Source organism: Accipiter gentilis, chromosome Z (assembly GCF_929443795.1).
Source record: "Accipiter gentilis chromosome Z, bAccGen1.1, whole genome shotgun sequence".
NCBI lineage: Eukaryota > Metazoa > Chordata > Aves > Accipitriformes > Accipitridae > Astur > Astur gentilis.
The window spans coordinates 72,162,868-72,172,516 of NC_064919.1; positions in this window are offsets into that span (position 1 = coordinate 72,162,868).

Sequence of the window (9,649 nt, forward strand, 5' to 3'; positions counted from 1 at the left end):
GCAAATGAGATTTTACCAGGCACACATTAATGCAGGATCTAGACCTTTTACCTGTGTAGATGCTCTAATACATAACTACTCAGGCTTCTATAAACAGTTTGCATTAATATCAGTGATGAGACACTGAAGCATATAAACCTTACCATATGAGTAAAAAGACAGTATTTTGAAAAGCACCCATATAATTCCAGATTATTAAGAAATTCCTATTTTTAGTAAAAATTCTCCTTACTGAATCTTTAACATACATTTGCAAGGTGGATCTGAAAGACACAATATGAATGCTTCTGAAAATATTGAAACTATCTCTGAACATCAGGCTCCATGAAACAAAAATTCCAATGCCAGATAAACCATGTATTACCAACAAAATCATCACTTCTATGTGGTATGAACTGTCTTTTTACAAACAACAAAAAGCTGCAATGAGAGAGATGAACCAGAAGTTAGAATGTGTGCACTACCCAGAGACTGAATGGGTTTCCAGACAGAAACACAGTAAAGTTAGGTGGAAATAGATCATGTAAATGAACAACTACTAAGCGGGAATTAAAATTACATAACTGAATTATTTTCCCAGTCATTCAATATTTACAAGTCTTTACATGTAACTTCTTTACCAAAGCAGTACAATAAAGATGTTGGTTTGGTGTGCTTAACACTCATTTTTCTCTTATATCTGTTTCCTGAGAGGGACTAAAACTAATTCATTAGCTAAAACGAATTAACTTTTTTTTTTTACATCAACACTTTTTAAGAATATGTAACATTAAAGAACTAATGCTTCTAAGTTAGTGATTTTTTTACTAAGTTAGCAATCTTAGTGACTTCTAACTTATTACAATGCAATGATTTGTTAAAATGGAGTTTAAAATATTTATTCAGGACATTGAATTTTGTAATTACATATCTTAATATTCTATTAATTGATAATCTAAATGTACACTATGAATGCCAAGCCCTTATCTTTCCAGTCCTTATGATGGGCAGTATCTTAACGGTTTGTCAATCACTGTTTCTTTTCATCATGCTCTTAAAACTGTGGTTTACCCTCTAAATTTTGACTGAGGATGGGAGTCAGGGAGCTGCCATGTTGTGTGCTCTTTTGTGTGTGTCCTTATTCTATGGCATAATTTGTTTTCTCAGAAGACAGGATGTGCTCAGCACTTGGCAGCATTAAGCAACAGTGCCACTGGGAACTGAACTGAAACAGTAAATTAAAAATAGTATGTTGTATTATTAATGTTGTATTTTTCCAGCAGGAAAACTCATCACTTTTGTTTTTGTGTATGTTATTATGATATACGTTATGTCTTCCAAAGGCATTTTTCTTAAGCCTCCCACCCCTGTTTTAAACTATGATATTTCACTGGGGGAAAATTAAAGATTTAAAATGTATTTTTGACTGTTGTAAAACTGACACCCTTATTTAATCTCTCTTTAACACCTTGCCATCCGTGTTCTCTCAGTATCCTTTTTTAGGTATTGTAGCTGATGATCTGATTTTGGAATTTAAGGTTTCTTTTTTTGCTTCATGTTAACAGTGAAACCTGTATTTATAACAAAAATAAAATGAGTAGATATTAATTTTTAAGTGTGTGTTTCAACTGAATATAGTAATTATGCAATAACAGGCACTTCAAACAGTCTCATTTTTCTGAACACCACCCTTCTTTAAGATAGGCACCTGACATTTGCATTGACTGTAACTTCCCTTTAGTTACCCACTGTTTGAAGACCCCGAGCACATCCAAAACATGGGTTTCTGATCAAAATTACCACCACCCAAGCGGCACCCACAGGTGGGGTGAATCCCACCCCCTCACGCATAAGGGCAGAGGCACCAGCTGCACCACTGCAACCCGCCCCCACTGAGGACCCACCGACCCTCTTTCCCACCGCTGCAGTTTTGTCTACACAAAGTGCCCTGGCTAGAAGGAAGACCTCACCGTCTCAGGGGCACAGGGCACTCAGAGCACTGCCTTTTACTCCTCAGTGCGCGGGCATCACCGACAGGTGGAGCAGGACAACAGCGCTCCCGACACGGGCGACAGGACAACGCCACCTCGCCCTGCCCCGCTCCCCCACAGCCAGCGGAGAAGAGGCGGCTCGCGCGCACCCGAAGGCGGGAAGCCCGCGGCGCCCGCCGAGCGTACCACTGCCGACGCTGTTGGGGGTCGCTTCGCCCCCTCCCCCTCCCCGCCGGTGGGCTCGACCGCATGCCCGCGGTTGGACCGTGTTGTCGGAGGGGCTGGAAGCCGCCGCCGCCGCCGCGCCCTTGCGGGGGCGGGCGGGGCTGAGGGGCTGCGCTGAGGCGCTGAGGCGGGGGGGAGCGTGCGGCGGGGGCGGAGGGCGGCGGTGGTCTCTCGGCGTCTCTCAGGAAGTCTCCACCGGATAACCGTCTCTTTGGGGGCAGGGCGCCCCGATGCTGTCTTGACATAACCCCCGGGGCAGTGCCACCCCTCGCCGCCTCACCAAAAAAACCCCCAACAAACCCGAGCGCCTCCGCAGAGCACCTGCTGAGGCCTTGGTTTCACCCCTCTGTGTGGTACGTGAATTATTTTATCCACCGGCTCCTCACGTCGACGTGAACATCGGCTGAGGGGGACACTTCACGTGCGAACGGGCGTTCCTTCGAACAGCAGCCGACAGGCGCAGGCCGGGAGCGCTTCCCTGCGTGACGGAGAGATCGATCGAGTCCCCCGGTCTCTGCTTTCTCGGTGTTTCTAGTGTGCGTGTCACTATGGCTACAGAGCAGTGATATCCCCGGCCGGCCGCCCCTTCCTCTGGGGGAAATTACCACAAAGGGCTTCTGAGACAAGTTTCCACGGCAACCGCCTTGACGCGGGCGCTCACGGCGAGGCCCGAGGCCGCGGAGCCGGCGGTCAGTACCACAAGGCGGGCACTGTCTGCACGGCAGGCCGGCCGGCCGGCTGCTCCGGATGGGCGGCGGGCGCAGATGCCGCTGCGGTGACTGGGGGTTGTGCTGCTGATTTGGGTAGGCTGGGAAATGATCGTTCTGCTTAAATATGAAAAGGAGTAAGTTACGTCTTTTTTTTTTTTTTTTTTTTTTTTTTTTCTGTTACTGAAATTTGATAGCGAGTCGTGTGACGATTACCCTGTCCTAACGCATTTGGTATCCTGTCAGGCTCTTTTTTTTTTTTTTTTTTTTTTTAAGTAGACAGGTAGGACTGGTAGGGACCCATTGGGTTGCTGAATAACATCCCTGTGAAATCAGAGGCAACAAACCCCTGTGGTCCCACAGGAAAACAAAACAACTACCCCTCCTACAGCTTCTTCCCAGCTTACTAGGTATAAATTGCTTCTTTTCTAGGCTAAAGCTGAGTTGATGATCAAGACATACCAACCTCTCTTTAATCCTGCTAGAAGTGTCTAATGTAAGGTTTAATATCCTGCCTTACCATGGAAACAAACTGTGCTGAGGCACTGGGGACTCTTCAGCAACTGGGTTCTTATCAGTAAATGCTCTAACTGTAGAACAGACTTCTTAGCTAGATAGCCTTGCTGAAAACTTCACAGAAAAACATTAGCTGTTTTGCCATTTAAATGATCATAACTAGGTTTTGGGGTTATTATTGCTCAGTGAGTGCCTATTTGTCATACTTAAGAGAATCAACCACGTAGTTTGGAAGGGACCTCTGGACCTCGCCTCATTCAAACCCCTTCTCTAAGCAGGGCCAGCTTCAAAGCTAGAATGGGGTGCTCAAGGCCTTGTCAAGTCGAGTTTGGAATATCTTCAGGGACAAGGTTGTTTTATGGCATAATCTGAAGAGGAATTGTTTTACAGGCTTGGACTTAGACAGAAACAACTGTTAATTTACTTTATGGACATAGATTTTTTTCAGAAACAGGCTGTAAAATTACATTCCTAGAGCCACATCTGCATGCTAGAATAAATGGACTTGTTCTTAGAAATGCTAAGTACGCCATAGCATTCTCAGATGATCTGGTTTGTTTGTAATAGAGAAGGAAGATGTGACATCTTGAGTACTTGTTGATGCTGTCCTCAAGAGCAGAATTGCCTGCCATGCAGTTCAGAAGCTGTGGGAGTGTGCAGGACCCTTCATGCCTGATAGCATCCAGAGAAACCAGTCATGGTAACAAATGCTGTTTGCAGGTAACTGCTTTATCAGAATGTCTGAGGGTTGGTGTCCACTGGCACATTGACATAGACAAAGTAATGAAAATAATATTTGTGGATAGAATATCTGCAGCTGAGATGCAGGTGGGGAAAGGACACACTGCCAAGTGTGTCACGATGAGGGATCCTAATAGGTGAAGGGGTACTGCTGTTATACCCCAGGGAACTCAGTACATGCTGCTGGTGTTTTCTAGCTCGATTTCCCTGCTTCACTGACCAATTTTTACAAAATCTGTTACACACTTTCAGTTGTCCTTGTAAACTGCAGCACTTGTAAAAATCTGTTCAAAAGGTTTGGTACTTAAAAGAAAAAAATTCCAAGTTTAATGAAGTTATTTTTTAGAGAAGACTAGATCAGTGTTCTAGTCAAAGTGAAACGTCACAGCACTAAGTGCCCGTCTTAGACCCGGAAAGAGGTGCACAATCATTACTGATTGCTACAAGATAAAAAAACCCAACAAACTCTGAATGGTGAGGATTTTAATGTACAGTAACCACAGTGTATTATTCAGCTGTTTTTTGTGTTTGTTAGTTATTTAGTGGTGATTTGATTTTATAGATTACATTCAAAGGAAGACAGGGAATGAAGACTGAAATCCAATTCTCATGATTAGGCAAAAATGTTACTCTGTGGCCAAATGTTATATTTGCAATAATGCTATGCTAAATGACACATATGTAAATATGTCATTTAACCACTGGGAAGGTGATTACTATGAGCAGACTGGGAAAAAATGCAGAAAAAAAACTTTGAGGGAAAAATGTAAGATTTTGACACAGAAATACATGGAACAAAAAACTATAAGACAAGGGTAGAACATTTAACTTATAATAGGTTTAGCAGTCAACAAATATTCTTTTAGTTTAGCTTTTAAAATATTGCTGCTGAACTAGTAAGCAGTTTCGTACTGCAAACTTCCAAAATATGAGAGTTTTTCTATAGTTCATTTAGAGTTCATTCTATTTTTTCGCCTTTTTATAGGGTAGTAACTTCTCTGGCAAGACAGTTCAAGAGTCTGGTGGTGTCATGGTTTAACCCCAGCCAGGATGGGGGAGAGAATTGGGGAAAAAAAGTAAAACTCGTGGGTTGAGATAAAGACAGTTTAATAGGGCAGAAAGGAAGAAAATAATGATAATAACGATAACAACAACAATAATAAAAGAATTGGAATATACAAAACAAGTGATGCACAATGCAATTGCTTGGACTCACTGACTGATGCCTAGTTAGTTGCCGAGCAGCGATCTGCCCCCACCAGCCATCTCCCACAGTTTGTATACTGGACATGATGTCACATGGTATGGAATATTACTTTGGCCAGTTTGGGTCAGCTGCCCTGGCTGTGTCCCCTCCCAGCTTCTTGTGCTCCTTCAGCCTTCTAGCTGGCTGGGCATGAGAAGCTGAAATATCCCTGACTTTTAGTACAAACACTACTTAGCAACAACTGAAAACATCAATGTGTTATGAATATTATTCTCATACCGAACCCAAAACGTAACACTATACCAGCTACTAGAAAAAAAATTAACTATCCCAGCTGAAACCAGGACAGGTGATCACTGAAAAAAGTCTGACAACCACTGTGTATTAGGCAAGTAGGGAGGTCTTTTCTGGCAGAAACCAGCAGATAGCTGGGTGATGCTGTATTAATACAATGCAGCCTACAGAGGGTTTCTAACACAAACGGAAAAGACAAATGCCTTTTATTGCCATTATGAGCATCCCTGTAAAAGAAACTTCAGTGTTGAAGACCTATGACATGGCAGTCCCAGCCATGTTTCCTATTCGATTTCTCACAAACAGCATCATCTATGTACATTTAAAATCTCATGGTTAGGCATAGGCTTGAGTAGTTTTTTACTGATCTGCATGTTATTATTACATTTTGATGGTCTTCGATACCCTTCCTTACAACCCCAGCCATATCAGAGGTATATGTCAACTGCATTTACAGAGTTAAGGTTTGCAAGATTCAACACAGTATACAAAATTATTGTTTTCCTCTTATTCTGAAGAGCACATGGAAGGAAGAGCGTAGGTTTTAACCTGCTCTAGACTGCTAGAGCACTCACCACAGTGTATAACACACTATAGTGTCAGGCTGCAGAGTAGCTTAGTAAGATGGGGGGAAAAATTGTACTATCATGCATCTTGGGCATCAGCATACTGTTTGTGATGTTGTATTCCTCTTGCTAAAAGGACTTATTTTTCTGGTTTAGGACATGAAAACTGACTGTCAGGAAGGATTTTGGTATAGAAGCACCCATTTTTGTTGCTTTCCTGGGTTCAGCTGGGATAGAGTTAATTTTTACAGGAACCTGGGAGGTGTGGGCATAGCCGGGGCAGCTGACCTGAACTAGCCAAGGAGCTATTCCATACCATGTGACATCCTGCCCAGTATATAAATGGGGAGCGGGCCGGGGGGTGGTCTCTGTTTTCGGTGGGGGAAGTGGCGGAGAGTCGGGTCCCGGGTGGTGAGCAGTTGCACTGTGCATCACTTTTTGTATACTTTTTTTTTCATTAGTGCCGTTGTTGTTGTTGTAATCTCTTTGTGTTTGTCCCAGTAACCTGCCTTTATCTCAACCCTCGAGGTTCCAGTTTCTTTTTTTCCTTTTTCCTCTCCTCCGTCTCCTCCCCATCCCACCGGAGGGGGGCGGAGGAGTGAGCGAGCGGCCGCGTGGTCCTTTGTTACCGGCCGGGCTGAAACCACGACAGTCCTTTTTGGCGCCCAACGTGGGGCAGAAGGGTTGAGATAACGACAGATCTGGCCAGAGCGTGTTGAAACAAATTTGCCAAACGCATTTCTTAGATATATAGATGTTAGTCACAATGTTGTTTCATTTGTTTACATGGTGGCGTTTTGTAAGCTCTTATATGCTCTATGTATTGCCTGTAGTTGCGTATCTCATCTCTGGGAGAGTGATTGGGATTATCATTTTGCTGTACTGGGCAATGTCGATTTATGAAATGATTACATCACTGGTCATGAGGTTAAGCTGGTATCTGTATGAGGCAGTGATAATATTTCCATACTTTGGGCGCCTTCTGTCGGATTTTATTGGTAATTACACCCAATCCATGCGGAAATTAGGGGGGGATACCTCCCCCCCGTCCGTTCACCTCCCTTTTCTCCTTCCGACTAATTACAGCAGCTTTTCAGAATTTTGAATATCCTTGGGATGCGCAAGCCAGTGTGCTGTTAGTGCTATGCCTCCTGAATATGTTTCAGGTCTTCTTTAGGGCTACAAAAAGGCTCTTTAAGAGTACCACTCAGAGATCTTCCCCAAAGCTGGATACTCATGGGTGGCACGGCATGTGGGAGCATATGGGCAAGTATCTAGAGAACTTCTCACTGCCAGTGACTTGGAAGTTCACTCCCGAACAACTACAGAACCCTTATGAAGTGACAGAATATTTGAAAGAAAAATGCTGTGGCTATTCCAAAGACATACAACTCGCCTCACTGTGCTGGGCCCTGGCCAGTATCTACCAAACACTGCTTGATATTATGCAGCACCCTCGGGGGGAAAAGGGGGAAAAGATGGAAAACAGGACAACATGCACCGTGGCTACCCAAACCCTGACAACAGACACCGTGGCTGCCCCTACCCCGACAACAAGCACCGTGGCTGTCCCTACCACGACAACAGGTACCATGACTACCCCTACCCCGGTGACAGACACTGCAGCTAAACCAGAGAACCAGCCTGTGCCAGTATCAGTCGCCCCTGTACAGGAAAAGAAACACACAAAGAAATAAGTTCGCTTAGCGAGAGATGAAGATGAACCAGGGTCATCGCGGGAACAGGAGGTAGAGGCAGAACCTGAAATAATTACCCGATCTCTATCCATGAGTGAGTTGCGTGACATGCGAAAAGATTTTAGCCGCCACCCAGGTGAGCACATTGTTACCTGGCTGCTCCGATGCTGGGATAGTGGGGCTAGTAGTGTGGAATTAGAGGGTAAGGAAGCCAAGCAGTTGGGATCTCTGTCTAGGGAAGGGGGCATCGACAAGGCGATTGGGAGAAAAACACAAGTCCTCAGCCTCTGGAGGCGACTTCTGTTAGGTGTAAAGGAAAGATACCCCTTCAGGGATGAAGTTACATGTCACCAAGGCAAGTGGACCACCATGGAGAGAGGTATCCAGTACCTGAGAGAATTAGCCATGCTGGAGGTGATTTACAATGATCCAGAAAATGTGCAGTCACCCACAGATCCGGATGAAATCCAATGCACACAACCCATGTGGCGGAAGTTTCTACGAAGTGCACCACCAACCTATGCCAACTCATTGGCAGTAATGTCCTGGAGAGAAGGCTATGGACAAACGGTGGATGAATTGGCTGTCCAACTCCGGCAATACGAAGGGAGTCTCTCTTCCTCCCTACGGGCCTGTGTCTCAGCTGTAGAGGAGTTGTCCCGAGAGTTCCAGCAATTCAAAGTGGATCTGTCCTCCTCCTCACCTGTACAGGCCCGCATCGCAGTTATTGGGAGTAAGCGTTCCTCTGCCCAAGAGAGAGGAGAGAGAAAGTACACTCGACGGGCTAACCTGTGGTTTTACCTGCGTGACCATGGAGAGGACATGAGGAAGTGGGATGGAAAACCCACTTCAGTCTTGGATGCATGGGCACAGGAGTTGCGAGAAAAAGCAACCAGAAAAGAGAATTCTTCTTGGAAAACTGCTGCTCCAGTTTCCCGTGAGCAGTCCCCCAGACGCAGTAGATGGGCTGATCTCATTTCTGATCCCCTTGAAGGGACTTCTGATTTACGTGTGCAGAAAGTGAGTAACGGATATTCTAACCAGGATTAGAGGGGCCCTGCCTCCAGCCAGGTGGAGGAGAGGGACAACCGAGTCTACTGGACAGTGTGGATTCGATGGCCTGGCACATCAGACCCACAGGAATATAAGGCTCTAGTGGACACTGGTGCACAATGTACCCTAATGCCATCTAGTTATAAAGGGGCAGAACCCATCTGTATCTCTGGTGTGACAGGGGGATCCCAAGAGCTAACCGTATTGGAAGCTGAAATGAGTCTAACCGGAAATGAGTGGCATAAACACCCCATTGCGACTGGCCCAGAGGCCCCGTGCATCCTTGGTATAGATTATCTCAGGAGGGGGTATTTCAAGAACCCAAAAGGGTACCGTTGAACCTTTGGTATAGCTGCATTGGAGACGGAGGAGATTGAACAGCTGTCTACCCTGCCGGGTCTCTCCCAAGACCCTTCGGTTGTGGGGTTGCTGAAGGTTGAAGAACAACAGGTGCCAATTGCTACCACGACGGTGCACCGGCGACAATATCGCACCAACCGAGACTCCCTGATCCCAATCCATAAGCTGATTTGCCAACTGGAGAGCCAAGGAGTGATCAGCAAGACTCACTCACCCTTTAATAGTCCCATATGGCCCGTGCAGAAATCCAATGGGGAATGGCGACTAACAGTAGATTATCGTGGGCTGAATGAAGTCACGCCACCGCTGAGCG